We start from the raw sequence: 16,700 nt of genomic DNA, 5'->3' as shown, positions 1-16,700 counted from the left end.
AGTGATTTTTCAGAATCTGTAAATTGCTCTCTTTATGATGATGGTCACTGAATTACGTGACTTCCTGTACATTGTTTGGAAGACTGAAAGTCTTTTTTTAAAACAGAAAGAACATATGGTTAATTTTCCTCACTGCCTACGACCGAAAATACTATTAAAATTCAGAGAGAATGCCTGAGGTTTTGTGGAGAAAGAGGTAAACAAAGGGATGATCGTCCAAAAATTCCCTTTGCAAATAAGTAGATGCAACTCAGAGCTGGGTTCCTACTAAGACAGATGTTTTTGGAGAGTCAGACAGAGTGTGTATGCATGTGAGTCTATCTTCCCTTTGTCTGTGTGCATATATAAGGTTAACAAGTAAACAGAAATGGGAAACAAAATTGATCACATAAAATAAACAGATGCAACAGTGGGAGACAAATGTTAAAAGGAGGCTGGTAAAGGAGTATTCCAGTGGCAGCCTGCAGTAACACTGCAGAAAATAAATTTGTAAGCTTCAGATGCTCTGACGATGCCTAGAGGAATGTGGGTATTACCCAGAGCAATAAGCCTAGCAACCTATGCTACTCAGCAGCATTCCTCTTAAGCAGAGAATCCCGTGAGTGCAGTAGTACATATGCACCTCCTGAAAAAGCAGCAACACAGGACCTACTGATAGGGAAAGGTTAAGAACACCCCAAATTGGTCTATTCCCTAGCATCTGACTCTTGCCTCTGAGGGGAACAAATGAGCTGATTAAGCTCTGTAGTCAGAGAACAGATAGGCCATAGGCTCTCGAACTTTCTGGTGAGCCTGTTTGTTGCTCTGATGGAGAAATGAATAAACCAGTTGGACCCACAAAGGGGGGAGGGACTGAGCTGATCCTGAGGGGGAAAAAAAAACTTTACCATTCTGAGAGCTGCAGTTAAGGTAATCTGAATTACAGCAGGCACCCTATCTCTTGTCATAACTTTTTAAATATCTCTATCTCCCACTTTTGGGGTGTGCATGCATCTGCTTAGCACATTTGTTGGCATTAATATGCAGAGTCAAGAAAGTGCTTCTTTTAGCACCGGAATCCTTACAAGCAGAGGAATCAGACAGAACACGTCCCTGTTTCTGAGTAAAAAATAATCATTCCTCTCTTGCAACGTGAGTGGTGTCTGAGGCAATAAGTCAGTGTGCCTAAGGACCCTTCTGAAAAATCCATATGTGGTTCTATATAGTCTTGGCCAATTGATCATCTTCCTTCCCCTAGAAAGGGCTCAAGACAATAGTGTGCATTTGATCACACACCTTAGACCATGTCATAAAGGATGCTTTTTTTTTTTTTTTTTTTTTCAGAGTGGAGCTATCTAATATACAGATGCACAGTAAGTAAATGATGCCTTTAGCCTGCATGACTGTTAAAAGCATGTGGGTCACACTGTCTAAAATCTTGTACAATGAAGCAGTCTGAAGTACTTGTAGGTGAAGCTGACTGCATTCAGTAGTTGTCCTTCTCTTCATTTTTGCCACCCTGATATACTCACTATTACAGGTTATCAGAAGCAATCAAAATATGTTGTTTGAGCTTTCATTTGTGATACATTCAAATATAGCTGCCTGACAATGTCTCTCCCTGCTGGGTAATTTGTTTACGAACTGGAAACTGTGGATACAGAAATGCAGTTTGTTCCTGATCATGAGTGGAATCTATGAGAAGCGTGAAAAGGTGCAGAGTAAGGCTTTTCAGCATGTCACGGGGGAAGAAACATCAAATGTTTATAATAAATCTGGGTTTCAAGAGAGAAAGAGGGAACTTTACAGTGATGAGCTAAACGTTAGTGCAAGCTAAGAAAGAATCTGGCATTCATTCAACATTTTTTCTTCATGAGACGCAAGGTGCAGTTCCACCAAAGGAGCACTGACAAAAGTGGACTTAAATCACTCCACAAAATCACAGAAGTGGATCCAGGCATGTCTCCTCGTGGAAATGCCTGAACCCGCTGCTCTTGAGGTTCCTTCCACTATGCTGAAAACTAACCTCATAGAGGAACTGGATATAGACTGTAAGGTTGCCAACCGAGAAGTTACAGAATTTTGAACCTCTTCAGAAATGGCTGCTGAGACAGAATTTTGAACCTCTTCAGAAATGGCTGCTGAGAGAGTATTTAACAACTCCTTAGTCAAATCTGTCTGAAGTCTAAAAAAGTGTGCCAAATAATTCAGTGACCTTAGAATAAAGGTCGTTGAAGCAAACACATGCTTTCCCAATCTGTCCATCGCCCCCGACACCCTGTTGGGATGGACAGTGAAACTCTCATCAGCAAGTTCCTTCTTTGTGGCCACTGTCACAACCATGGCATCAACTGGAACCCCCTTCCCCAAGAATTGTCTGACTGCAGGTGGTGCCATTATCCTGTCTGGTCTCTGAAGTAAGGGCTCTGTGGAGGCATTCTTTCCATGCCCACTGAGAAACCATATCAATGAGCTCATCAGCAGGTGGAGTCACCCAGGAGGTGGAGGGTCCATTATCAAAAGCTTGCAGGAGAACAGATTCCTCAGGCATGTGTTGGAGGAGGTCCAGCAACCTCTCTATTTAAGAATTTCTAGGATGTCTTCAAAGGAAAAATCTTCAGAAGGTGACTGAAAGGACCCTTCACCTTCATCGAAATCAGTGTCTTCAGTGATGGACTCCTGTGAGGAGTCCTTCCTCTTGCATGTCCTCTTCTTGGGCACCTCTTCAGTGGGGAGGTCACAGAAGAGGAAATCAAAATTACCTGAGAGGGAACCTGGCTCGTTGGTACTAGATGCCCCTGTGGAGAAAGGTGGTGAGGCTCTTGATGTTGTGACATCATGGTGGAATGTCTAGGATCCAAGGGGGAAGGCTCAATCAGATCTGCCGAGGCAGAAAAAACGCTCTTCCCAGCCTTCAAGGCAGAGCTCAAAGGGGCTCTAATCCAAGAAGACAAGCTTCTGAGCTGTCACCCTCCTCTGCTCCGATGGCAATATCCCCACGGTGGAAGCCAGAGCCAAACTGTCCAGTGCTGAAGCTCCAAGGAGCACAGACAACTCCAGAAACTTTGGAGTCGAATGCTGCACCCCGTATCTGACAGGCAGACTTTGACTTCGAGTGCTGTCTGCATCTGGGTGGACTGGAGGTCTCAGAGATGATCTGAGATCCGAGGATATGGAAATCCTTGACTACGAGACTGACAGGTCTGGGTGGCTAGGATCCTGGAACTCTGAAGCAACAGAAGGTGTCAGAGAAGGAATTTGCAAAGGAAGTGTTGTGGAAGGACAGATAACTTGACCCAGGGTGGTAGGCTCTGAAGGGAAAAAGGAGTTATGTACTCACCATAACGTTCCATCTGAGTAGTTGTTCTTCAATTGTCTTCAACCTGTGGGTTACGAATCTGTATCAGACCTGACTCGGCTGCATATCCAGTATCTGATCCGAGCTCAAAGCTCCTCCCCTTACCCATAATGCCCCCGCCTCCTTCCTACCTTCAGATCGAGTTTGCTGCCTAAGCCAGTACTTACACCCAACCCGAACAGGACCTTGTCACTACCAGAAAGAATACTTCTGAGCAAAGATCAGGACAAAGGGCATCACAAAGATATCCAACTTCCATATGTATATAGTCCATAAGAGTTCAGACAAGGCCAGGGGAAGGAGGGAGGGCTGGTTGAAGAGAAATGAAGAACAACAGCTCAGATGGAACATTATGGTGAGTACATAACTTTTTTATCTGAAGTAGTTGTCTTCATTTGCTCTTCAACCTGTGGGACAGAGTCCCCAGCTACTATACACCTGGGAGGCCCTCATGGGAGGATATTCCAGAGCACAGCAGAACCAAAGGATGCCCTGTTCCTGGATACAATGTCCAATTTATAATGTGTGATGAAAGAATGAGATGAGGCCCAAGTAGCTGCAGAACAAATATCATCCAGCGAAACTCTGGACCAAAAATCGTTGAAGTGGCCATAGACCTGGTAGAATGTGCTTTTACCTGACCTGGTGGGTAATGCCTCTGACAGAATACACCCAGATAATACATTGGGAAATCCAGCGGGCAATACTAACCTTGGATACTGGTTTCCCTAAAAAGGGTTTGGAATAAGAAACAAAATGTTGGTCAGATTTACGAAGAGCTCTTGTCCTCTGCAAACAGAAATGTAACAGTCTATGCATCCAACAAATGCAATTTATATTCTCCCTTGTTGTGAAAATTTGGGAAGAATACCGGGATATTAATCATCTGGTTAATTTTAGCCTCTGAAGCTACCTTAAGAAATGATGGGTTAGTATGCAAAGACACTCTGCCCTTATGAAAAATCATATAAGGGGCCTTGACAGATAGTGCTTGAAGTTCTGACACTCTTTTAGAAGAAGAAATGGCAACTAAAAATGCAGTCCTCCAAGACAGAAATTGCAAATCCACCGAAGCACTATCTATCAAGGCCCCTTATAGATAGATAGCGCTGGAAGTTCGGACACTCTTAGCAGAAGTAATGGCAACTAAGAATGCAGTCTTCCAAGACAGAAATTGCAAATCCATCGAAGCTGCAAGTTCAAAGGGGGGGAGGGTGAAACTAAAGCCTGAAGCACTGATCCTTCACCAGGGGTCTCAGAAGAAAGGTACCTTTAAGGAAGGTCTTGCAAAGCTTAGAGGATGCTAAGGAAGCCCTGTTGTCCCCCACATGAAAAATGGAAATTGTGGCCAGTTGAACTTTGACTGTAGAGGAACTGGTGCCTTGTTGAAAAATCACCGATAAGAACTGTAATACCGCAGAAACTGGAGCAGTTAAGGGATCCAGTGCACACTGCGAAGCCCATATAGAAATACATTTCCACTTGCTATAGTATACTTTCCTGGTGGAAGATTTATGAGCCACCACCAAAATTCTTTCCACAGGGGAAGATAAACTGGGAGCCCTGATAATCATGGGAACTGGAGCAACCAAGCAGTGAGCTTTAAATTGTCCAGGTTTGGATGGGGAGTCCCTGACTGGTGAGAAATGAGGTCCAGGATTGGATCCAGTGTCCACGGTGAAACCACCAGATGAGATCAGAGAGAGGGAAACCAGACTTGGTGAGACCAAAATGGGGCAATGATAATCACAAAGCTCCTCAGCCTGTGAACTGAAGAAACTCTGGAATCAAGGGTAGACAATGATGAGCATACGGAAGACCGGGAGGCCAAGCATGAGTTAGAGCATCTCTTGGGGTTTCTCCCTGAAGGGGATTCAGAACAAAGAACTCGCTGCATTTCACGTTGGAAGGAGATGCAAAAAGATCGCAGCAAGGCTGACCCCACCTGTCAAAGATCTGCTCTGCTACCGAAGGATTCAGAGACCACTTGTAAGGCATCAGGCTAGATCTGTTGAGCCTGTCTACAAGAATGCTGGACCGTCCCAGAATGTGCATGGACACCAGAAATTGGCCTGTGGAGATCGTCCATTCCCACACTCTCATGTTTTCCTGACAAAGGGGGATGGATCTGGTTCCCCTCTGTTTGTTGATGTACAAGATCACCGACATGGTGTCTGTCTGGATAGCAATCATCCCTAAGGGAAGATGGGCATGGACAGCCTGCAACGTGAGAAGCACCACCCTCATCTCCAGGATGTTGATATGCAAAATGGACTGTCCTTCCCGAGCAATGTCCCCCAACCCAGCTGGGAGGTGTAAGTGATCACCATGGCCTTGCGAAATGAAGGGAGAAAAGGATGACCCTGGACTACGTCTGGGGAATGAATCCATCACCAAAGAGAGGTCCTGCACACTCAGGAGATTCGAACAGGGTGATACAATGGTAGATCTATCAGGGACCACTGCACGGCAAGAGTCCATTGAAGTATCCACATTTGAAGGAGGTTGATCATGGCTGCCATAGACCCCAACACCCATAGTACTACTTCTGCTGTTGGACATTGGGTTTGAAAAATGCAAAGAATATGCAGCTTCAGGCTGTATATCCTGTCTGGAATAAGGAAGACGTTTGTCTGGATAGTGTCAAGCTGAGCCCCAATAAAGTCTAATGTCTGAACTGGGGTCAAAGATGACTTGCTGAGATTGATGGTGATGCCTAATCTTTGGGCTAGTAAAAGGAAGGAATCCTTCACTTGACAGAGTTCATAGGTTCATAGGTGTGTAGTAGGCTAATGGACCTGGAGCCTTTCAAGCCTAGCCCATAGGATTACCCTGGCATCGTGCCACCGGACCTTAGTTCCCAGTGCCTCTGTCGAGTAGAGCCACTGGAGTGATCCCTGGGGTGAATTTCCTATTTCCCATCCACTCATCAAGATTTCTCTTGAACAGGACCAGTGAGGTGCTCTGTTTGACATGTATGGGAAGTCTATTCCATAGCATGGGCAGTCTCTGGGTTATGAACCTGTCCCTCCAGCAGGTTCTGTTGATTGTGATAATGAGGGTGAGGTCTCTGGAGCGTGTGGTGCAGAGGGATTGTGATTTATTTAGATGTAGCATTTCTAACAGAGCTGGGTCAGACATGGCTTTGTAAGTCAAGCAGAGATCCCCTCTAAGTGGATGATATGAGACAGAGAATACTTGGGAGGTTTTTTTAGTCTGTCCATATAGGACAAGTGTTTAAAGCCTAGGATCCTTTTTGTGAAGTACTTTTGCGGCCTGTCCAAATGTTCTTCGTGTTTCACTGTTGCAGTCATCACATTTGGGTTATCTGCCTGAAGGTAGCCCTCAGCCAGCCTGAATACCAGAGTCTTGGATTCCTGTGTCAGATGCTGTCTCGTCTTCTATGACGTCAGGTCTTCAGGGGTATAAAACATGCAGCTGACGCCATTACATCAGTCTTTCTTGCCGTGCGGTGCCCGAAGCAGAAACAGTTCGCAAGTGCCAGTCGGCCGACTCCTGAAATTTTCATTTTCAAGTTTCAGAACCGAAGTCTTCAAAAAACCTAAGTATCCCATTGGGGATCCTTTTTCTTGCTCTAACCGATGTCAGTTAAAGTTAACAATTGTCTTACCCGTGGAAAGCAAATACCTCATAAAGATTTTCATTAGCAAATACCTCATAAAGATTTTCATTCGTACTGCATTCCTTGCTTAGGCCCAGACCACGACGTCTCTCGCTGTCAGTTTTGTGCCATGTTCAACCCCCAAACTATTCATCGTCAGGCTAAATTTGCAGCAAATTATTTTGGTACTCAGTATAGCTACCCAGAAATGGCTTTGTTAAGCCTTCCGACTACCGATCTTCTGAAAAAACGTAAAGATAAAAACAAAGACAGACTGCAATGGTCCAAAACAGCCAACGACTCTTCCGTTAAGCTAGTCACCAGTCCATCGGTACTCAGTGAGGCGGTTTCGCAACCCCTGATACCTGCTACGTCAGATTCGCAGGCCTCTACTGAGACCCATTCGGAGTCCAGTATGCTGTGAGATGCTTCTTCGACTATGGAACCTGCGGATGGCTCTACCTTGGATGGGTCTGGAGCCGCTGTGCAAGCACCGGCTTCTGAGAGTGTATTCATGCCTACAGACTTGCATTTTAAACTGACGCCCTCTTCTTCATACAGGCCTAAAACTCGATCCACGCCTAGAAAACTGACATCCAAACTGCATGCTCAGGCCCATATGCCTAAAAAACAAATGCTTAGAATGGCTGAAGACCTTATTACTTTAATTAGGGGAAGCCAGCCTTCCCCCTCTAAGGGACCTAGAACTGATTTTCCTTCTGATTCTTCTGATCAGGAATCTGATATTTCTGTTCCTTCTGATGACCAGGATTTGCCCTTATCTACCTATGTGGATTCTGATGCAGAGGATTCCATTCCCTCTGCTTCCCCTCCAGAAGATTTTTCTTTTGGTGAAACCTTGCATACTCTTAAGGAGCATTTGCACTGGGAAAGCCAAGATTACTCTGACTCCACAAAGAGGCTTAGGGAATTCTTACTCCTCCCTCAACACAGGCCTTTAGATATCCCTCCTGTTCTGGACATTGTAGAAGATGCTTTCTTGGAATCTAGCCTTTCCCCAGACACTTTACCTCCAGCTCCCAGAAAACCTGACAGGTATTACAGAGTAGCTGACTATCACAAGTTCCTGTTCAAGAATCCTACTGCGGATCCAGACACCATTTCCCAAGGAACAAAAGGCATTAAGGCTACTGCTGCCAAAAATCCTACTCCTTCTGATAGAGATTCTAGAGCCTTGGACAAATGGGGTAAGAAGGTATACACTTCTGCTACTTTGGCAATTAGGGCTGTAAATATGTTAAAGTACCAGCAGCATATTATGGGACTACTTAAACAGAAAATTATGTTGATTCCTGACTGTGTTGAACACAAAGAATTACAGGATTTAATGCATTCTGCAGAACAAGTTGGTAAACATACTTTGCAATGTAGTTTTGACTCTTAAGAAGCACCTTGCAGGGCTGCTGTCACTGGGTCTGTATTTAGAAGGCATGCTTGGCTTAAGGACTAAAACATGCCAGATCATGTTAAAGCTAAACTACTGGATGCTCCCTTAAACCAAGACTGCCTGTTTGGCAACAAAGCAGAAGTCCTCAAAAAGATGGAGGAAAAAGCTAAATCTATGCAAACTGTTAAAGATTTCCTACAAGCACAGCCTCCCAGATTTAGTAGGCATTGGCCTTCAAAGAATTGGTCATTTCCAGTCTCTTCCAGGCCTTCTGAGTCCAAACCCAGGAACAGCAGACCACCTAGGTTACAGTCTCAGGCTACGCACAGGCCTAAGCAGTGGGGGGCTCCCACTTCCAAAGCAGGGAGTAGTAAGCCACCCCCCCTATGGAAAGATGGCACAATGACTTAACCATAACCCTTCCAAGCCCTGCTCAACTGCTTTCCCCGTTAGGAGGAAAACCCGCCCTGCATGCAAAAAACTGGGAATTCATTACCCAGGACAAATGGGTTTTGAATATAGTTTCCCAAGGATACAGATTCCACTTCCACACCCTACCAACCCCAAACGGATAGCCAGACCTACCCCCAAATCAGTGGGCAGAGGCCCAATAGCAGATTCTCTCTCTTCTAAGTATCAGGCTTTTATTCAAGACTTCTCCTGGTACCCAGAAAAGACAGCTCCTGGCATCCTATCCTGGACCTCTCTATTCTAAATACCTTTCTGGTAATTCCAAAATTCAAAATGCTAACTCTTCAACAGCTGCTTCCTATGCTAGGCAAAGATGCCTGGTTGGCAACCTTAGACTTAAAAGGAAGCTTACCTGCACATTCCTATAAGGGAATCCTGCAAAAAATACTTACGCTTCAGGGCAGGCTCCATGCACTGTCAGTTCTCTGCACTTCCCTTTGGCTTATCTACTGCACCCAGGGTATTCATAAAGTGTCTAGCTCCAGCCATTGCATTTTGCAGGCAGAGAAATATTGAAATACACCCATACTTGAACAATTGTCTGATTCAGGCAGAAAGCCAGGACTTGCTATTAAAACATCTGACATTCATAAAGAAACTTCTAACCTCACTGGGGTACACCATAAATGAAAATAAATCTCACCTAGTACCCTGCCAACAGATTGTATTCCTGGGAGCAAGCTTGAACACAACTTCCCAGATGGCTTTCCTCACTACAGAGAAATAAGTTTACTTGACAACCTACTTCAAACTACTGGCCACAAAGACCCAGCTATCTGCAAGGAAAATTCAGCAAGCCATGGGGTTCATGGCCTCTTGCATTCTACTAATTCCATATGCAAGACTGCATATGAGGAAACTACAATGGTATCTAAAAAGCCAGTGGTGTCAACCTTCTCAGGACCTGGAGTCAATGATTCCTATCTTTCCTTGTACAAAGACAGAGTTCCATTGGTGGGCAGAGGCCTGCTACCACAACAAGAGGCTCCCTTTCACTCTACCCCCTGCTGCTCAACCCTTAACAACAGATGCATCAGACTATGCATGGGGGGGGGGGGGCTCATTTGGCAGGGCAGTGCATTCAGGGCAAATGGAACCCGAAACACATTCCCCTGCATATCAACCAGAAAAAAATGTTAGCTGTACAGAATTCCCTGACAACCTTCAAAGACCACATTCTTCCAGGACAATTATTGGTAAAGACAGACAACACCACAGTTATGTGGTACATAAACAAGCAGGAGGGAACCCACTCGTACCCCCTCTGCAGACTAGCCATGGCTCTGTGGAACACATCCTTGATCTACCAAGTGCAGCTACAAGCTCAATTCCTGCCAGGCAAGCTAAATTCACTGGCAGATGACCTAAGCAGAAATCTCATGGACCCACACAAATGGAAACTGGAACCAAAAATATTCAACATCTTGAGAAACAAATGGGGGACTTCAAAAATAGACCTGTTTGCCTCCCCTCAGAACTACCAATTGGACAAATTCTGCATAAGGACTTCCCACAGTCAAGCTTCGAAAGTGGATGCCCTGTCCTTTACCTGGGAATACCTCTCGGTTTATGCCTTTCTCCCTCTGCCTCTCCTCTCAAAGGTTCTGCAAAAGATCAAACAGGACAAGCCAAGGGCAATACTGACTGTACCAGACTGGCCAAGCCAGCACTGGTACCCCCTCTTGCGCAGCATGACACTGCTGGAACCATGGCACCTGCCTCCGACCCCTTCCCTGCTGTCCCAGCAGGTGGGCCAGATTCTGCACCCTCAACTTCAAACCCTGAATCTTGCAGCCTGGCTAATTCCTTGAGCTCTCCGATAGCATCTCTCAGTATGCAGGTGCTAAATGTCATTCTGGAGGCAAGGAGGCCTAGTACTAGAAAATCCTATGCTGAAAAGTAGAAAAGATACTATTCCTGGAGCCAGACTCAGGGGATGGGCACAACGGTGCCCAGCTTACCTCATATTCTTCAGTACTTAACAGAAATGCTCCAGAAGAGCCTATCCTTCTCATCAATTAAAATTCATGCCTCTGCCATTTCAGCACATTATAATACTGAGCCACCCCTCTTCTCTCACCCACTGCTAAAGCAATTTCTTAGAGGGGCCAAACATTTAAGACCCCCCCAGGAGAGCCCCTACTCCAGCCTGGGACCTTAGCTTTGCATTGGAAAAGCTCACTATCCCTCCATTTGAGCCAGCTGCAACTGCAGAGTTGAAATTCCTTTCTTGGAAAACAGCCTTCCTACTAGCCATCTCTTCAGCAAGATGAGTGTCTGAATTACAGGCCTTCATGGCAGTGGAACCCTTCATTATCTTCCATGCAGAAGGTTTCCCTCAGGACCAATCCTTCCTTTATGCCTAAGGTGGTGTCTAGTGTGGCCCAAATCAGTCCATTCATTTGCCTACTTTTTTTCCCTAATCCACAAAACAAAGGAGAACGAATACCGCACTCTTTGGATGCGCACAGACAACTTAGATTTTATTTGGACAGGACTAAGCATCTCAGAAAATCTGAACAGCTGCTAGTTGGCTTTGCTGCAGGGGCAGATGGGAAGGCCATTTCAAAGCAAGCCATTTCTAAATGGATAGCCCATTGCATTCATATCTGCTACAAGCACCATGGAAAACCTTCCCCACAGGGGATAAGATCACATTCCAGCAGGGCTGCATCTACATCTGCGGCCTTTCTCAAAGGAGTCCCTACCAGGGACATCCAAGAAGCTGCTACCTGGAGCTCCATGCATACCTTCACCAAGCATTACCACATACCTATTTTTTCTAAATCCAGAACTGGTTTTGCCACTTCAGTCTTGCAGGGCTTAATAGCTGGCCCTAATGCTCTCTAACTTCCTCCTCCCTTCCTTAACTTTGGGAATCAACCCAAATGTGATGAATGCAACAGTGAAACACAAAGAACATAGTACAGTTGTGTGTACTTACCATAAATGTAGATGTTCGAGTGTACTCATTGTTGCAGTCCTGGTTACCCTCCCTCCAGCCCCCTGACTTATCTTGCCTCTACCTTTCCTTCTTGTTTGGTGTATTTAAGCTTTCTGGTGTATTTTCTTTTTGATGGAGGTGTACCATAACATATAATTGCTTCCCATTGTGGGGTCACCTGACATCTGGGGCAAGAAAAACTGATGTAATGGCATCGGCTGCATGTTTTATACCCCTAACAACCTGATGTCATGGAAGAAGAGACAGCATCCCACACTGGAATCCAAGACGCTGGTATTCAGGCCAGCTGAGGGCTACCTGCAGGCAGATAACCTAAATGTGATGACTGCAACAGTGAATACACTCGAACATCTACAGTTATGGTAAGCGTACACAACTGTGCTTTGCTGCAGGTGTCCAGTGAGGTACATGCCAAATGGGACATTGTACTCGATGATTGACCTAATGAGGGAAGAGTAGAGGGAGACAATGACCTCTTTCTTCCTGGATGCAAAACCCTTAGTAATGAGATGTGCCACATAGAAGAACTTTCTGACCACAGTGGCAATGTGGTGGTCAAAAGAGAGGCTGCTGTCAACCTAATTTCTCAGATCTCTTATAATGCCTTCTGTCTTCAGTGGACTACCATTGATGTGGTAATTCATGGGAACTGGGTTTTTCCCAACGGGGATGATGACACATTTTTTGGCACTGAGCTAAGGCCATGGTTCTGACAGCAGTTGTTGGCCTCAGTAAGGCCTTCCTGTAGGATGCCAACATCACTTGGGGAGTTAATAATGGCTCCCAACTTGCAACTGTCTGTGAACTTTGTCAGCCACAGTCCCTTCATGTTGGCCTGGACTTCTGAGAAGTAGATACCAGACAGGACAGGACCCAGGACCGATCCCTGTGGGACTCCACTCGCGACTGGTTGGCAGTCTGACTTGTAGTCAGCTACTTTCACACTGTGGGTTCTATCTGTGAGCCAGTTTGCAACCCACTTAGTGATATATGGGTTGATGCCTAGCTTATTGAGTTTTTCTATGATTCCTGAGTGGGGAATGGTATCAAGGGCCTTGGCTAGATCACAGTAGGCTGTATGAACCACCTTGCCTTCATCCACAGCTCTGGTGACTGACTTCAAAGAAGTCAACCAAGTTCAGCAGGCATGATCTACCCTTCACAAAACCAAACTGTGTGAGATCTAGAGTTTGGAGATTCCCTATATCCTTGTTTATTAGGTCCATGATGATGTATTCCATAGCTTTGCATATCAGACTTGTCAGGCTAATGGGGCGATAGTTCCCAGGGTCTGTAGTCACTTCTCCTTTGTGGAGAGGGATGACTATAGCAGTGCGCTGTTCAGAAGGGACAAAGCCTAAGCTGAGGCTCTGATTGAACAGGGCACACAGGTGAGGTGCCAGTTCACTATGTAGTTCATGTAGAACACAGCCAAGGATATTGTCAGGTCCCATAGAAGCTGTATTTTTGGCCTTGGACAGTGCTGTTTTAACCTGTGCAGCAGTAATACTGGGTGTCTGGCAATCTACTGGTATTGTGATTGATCGTTTTGGGGGGGGAGGGGTAAAGTTGGCACTGAATGTGTCGACCAGTATAGTGGCAATATCTGTTGGCTCGGTATAGGAGGTACCATTGTGCAGTAGCTCAAAGCAAATCTGTGTAATGCCGTGGAGATTCTTTATATAACTAAAGAAGGCCTTGTGGTTGCCTTTACTATCTGCTGCAATTCTGTTTTCATAGCTAGCATTAGCGGATTTGATGAGGGATCTCAACTTTTTGTTGAGACTGATAAGGGAGTTTTTTCAGTCTTGGGACTTCACCTTATTCCGCATCAGTTTCCTCCTTCTTTTGTAGAGTCTGTTTATGGCAGGGGACCACCAGATTGGCTTCATTTTTTGGAGGAGAGAGTCTTGGTTCTATTGGGTATGGCGAGATCCATGCATTTGTGTATGTGCTCGTACAGTGCATTGGTGTATGATTCTGCGGTCATGCAACTATCCTCCATTTCCATGAGTGCTGTGAAGATAGCCACCTCTGTTTTTCAGAGCCTAAAGTTAGCTTTGGAGAAGTTTTTCATGGTGGTTACCTTTGTGGGGGTGGGGGTGGGAGAGATGTGGAATTCCAAGGTGATTAGTTTGTGGTAGGCTCTAACCAGGGAGGAGTTGACTATTGGTGAAGAGCAATGGTCGCCCATGTTAGTAAGTGAGGGTAAGAATGAGCTTGTCCAGGGCATTGCAATTAATGAATTCCAGGAAACGTTGGGCAAGTGTGCTGGTAAATGAGTAGTTTTCCCAGTTAATGGAGGGGTAGTTGAAGTCGTCCAGTATAAGAGTGTTAGGTTAGATCCTAATATTCTCCAGGGTGCTTAGGAATGTGTAGTGTGAGTCTTGGGACATAGTTGGGGACCTATAACAGGCTACGACCTGAATTGCTGTTTTACCCAATGTTAGCTGCACCTGAAGCATCTTTGATGCGTTACGTTGGGCTACCAGTCTGGAGGTGTGCACATCCTTAATGAATATGAAAACACCATAGCCTTTGGAGCTTTGGTCCAAGTTCTGGGGCCGAAAGGTATGGAATGAGTTATAGCCTGGTAGTGCAGACATGCTTTCTACTGCCTTGAACCAGGTCTCTGTTACAGCACAAATGTCGATGTTCTCCATTTTAAGGATTGCTTCGAGCGAGTGCATTTTGAGATTTAGACTTCTAGCGTTGATCAGCATGACCCTCAGACTGCATTTGTTTGTAGCTGTTATGGTGGTAATTTGGTCTTTGGAACATCGCCTAAAAAAGGCGCTACGGGGGTGGCAAGAGCCTTGGCCAGTATCCGGAAGCTTCAGGGGTGCTAGATGCAAGCCATCTCTGGCAAAGCACTGAGGTCTGTCAATCATGTCATCCCAGGCAAATACTGGATCCCCTTAGAATGACACCAGAAACTTAGACAATTGCTGAAATCAATAATTTTCTGATTGTACTGTGGTATCATTTTGGGTGATGGTAGGATGCTGCTCAGGGCTAGGGTCATACCCGCCTGGGCTACATAATCTGAGCGCTCCTCCATGTCTCTTTTCATGTAGTCCAGGGATGTACTTCTCAGGTCATTAACACTTACATGTACAACGACACAGTCATATTTGTACCTGCTGTTGAGGGACCAGAGTGCATGCATTATGTGGCAGATCCTGGCACCTGACAGGCAGCTGTTACTTTTTCCTTATTCAACCTAGTGAGTGGGACAGCAGTGTGCCTCACTATCGAGTCACATTTGACTAGTGTGCTGGGAATGCTGTTTTGCCTTAGCGGCTCTGGTTGAGTGGCACACTGTTAAGGAGAGTTATGTGTCTTGTGATTAGTGTTGTGTTGTAGTGGTCGAGTGCATTTCTGCCTTGGAGGTCTCTGCCGTTTGGGTAGATTTTTATTGAGAGCCTCAGTGAAGGTGGGTGTGTGGTTTGTGTTTTTATGTGAAGGCAGTGCTGGTGTGTGTTCTGGAGGGCTTTGTGTTCCATGTGGTGTGGTGCAAGTGTTGACCTTCTCCTCTTGACCAGCTATTCTGGTCTTGGCTGGAGAGTGCGTGGCTTCCAGTTTGGATATACAAGTGCAGCTCTCGCCAGTCTGAGTGTTAGGAGGTAAGAGGAGAGGGTTGTTGATGTACATGAGGCAGTGGCTATGTTGCCTCAGAATGTCCACGTTCAGCAGGTTAATAGGAGAAAGCACAGGGAACTGACCTTTAGACATGGCTGGAGGGGTGGGCATTAGTAATAAGTACTGGAGCGGTTTCCTTGTAGAACATTTAGTGCTGGTAGCACTTTAGTGTGCTACAATAATTGCTACAAAAGTCTAGTATGGTAAAGTGCTAGACCAATAAGCTAGTAAATGTGCAGAAGAGGAGAGAACTAGCAGATCTAAGGGAAAAATGGAAGATCCAGACTTTGGCACCTCTTAGAAGCTTACAAACAGTCCTGGATATAGCAAATCTGTACCTGGACTAGACTAGTTACAGGAAAGGCAGGAAACAAGTACAAACACAGGCTTTTAAACCAGAAAGTTGAAAGAGATGGAAAAACTGCCCAAACGGCCAATAAACTACAATTTCTGGGCCAGAAACCAATCCTCTTGTGGTAGATAGGCCACCTAGTGCTTTCCACTCCAATGATAAGCTAGAAGGCGTCGCTCAACACAGAAAGGCTTGGGGGGGCTCAGAAGCTTACAAACAGTCCTGGATACAGCAAAACTGTATCTGGACTAGACTAGCTACAGGAAAAACGGGAAACAAGTGCAAATGCGGGCTTTTAGACCAGAAAGTTGAAAGAGATGGAAAAACTGCCCAAACGGCCAATAAACTACAATTTCTGGGCCAGAAACCACTCTTGTGGTAGATAGGCTACCTAGTGCTTACCACTCTTACTGATAAGCTAGACGGCATCCCTCCAACACAGTAAGGCTGGGGGGGGGGGGCTAAGAAGCTTACAAACAGTCCTGGATACAGCAAATCTGTATCTCTGTGCTAGACTAGTTACAGGAAAGGCAAGAAACAAGCTTAGAATGTTTTTTTTTTTTTTTACAGAAAAGCAGCTAAAACTGCACTAAAAACAATTCAAGTGCATTGCAAGCTAGCACACTTGAGTGTGTAGCAATATTAAAGCAAATGCAGTTTAAATAAATGCAGTTTATTCAAACTGTATTCTGAAATGAATGCAATTATTGTTTTATTCAAATTTGAACAGATAAAAAGTGTCAAAAAATGTACTTAGCAGCTGAGAAGCACACTTAGTCAGAACACAAGGAGATTCTAGCAAAATTTTTTTTTTTTTTTTTTTTTAGTAAAGTGGAAAGGGAGAAAGGAGAAACAGAAGATAATTCAAGGTTAAGGACATATGTGGGTTGGCCTTCTCACATG

The 16,700-nt window shown here is 45.2% G+C and overlaps 1 protein-coding gene across 1 annotated transcript in view; it reads left to right on the top strand.

The window, feature by feature from the left end:
* The window catches only part of LOC122789270 (metal transporter CNNM2-like), a 783,502-nt gene that overhangs the window by 386,478 nt on the left and 380,324 nt on the right, over positions 1–16,700 (top strand). The window lies entirely within an intron of this gene.

The sequence above is a fragment of the Protopterus annectens genome, chromosome 14.part0 (genome assembly GCF_019279795.1).
Source record: "Protopterus annectens isolate FY-2018-M chromosome 14.part0, PAN1.0, whole genome shotgun sequence".
Classification (NCBI taxonomy): Eukaryota; Metazoa; Chordata; order Ceratodontiformes; family Protopteridae; genus Protopterus; species Protopterus annectens.
Note: the sequence above shows the minus strand (reverse complement) of the source record. Positions and strands in the feature narration are given on the sequence as shown.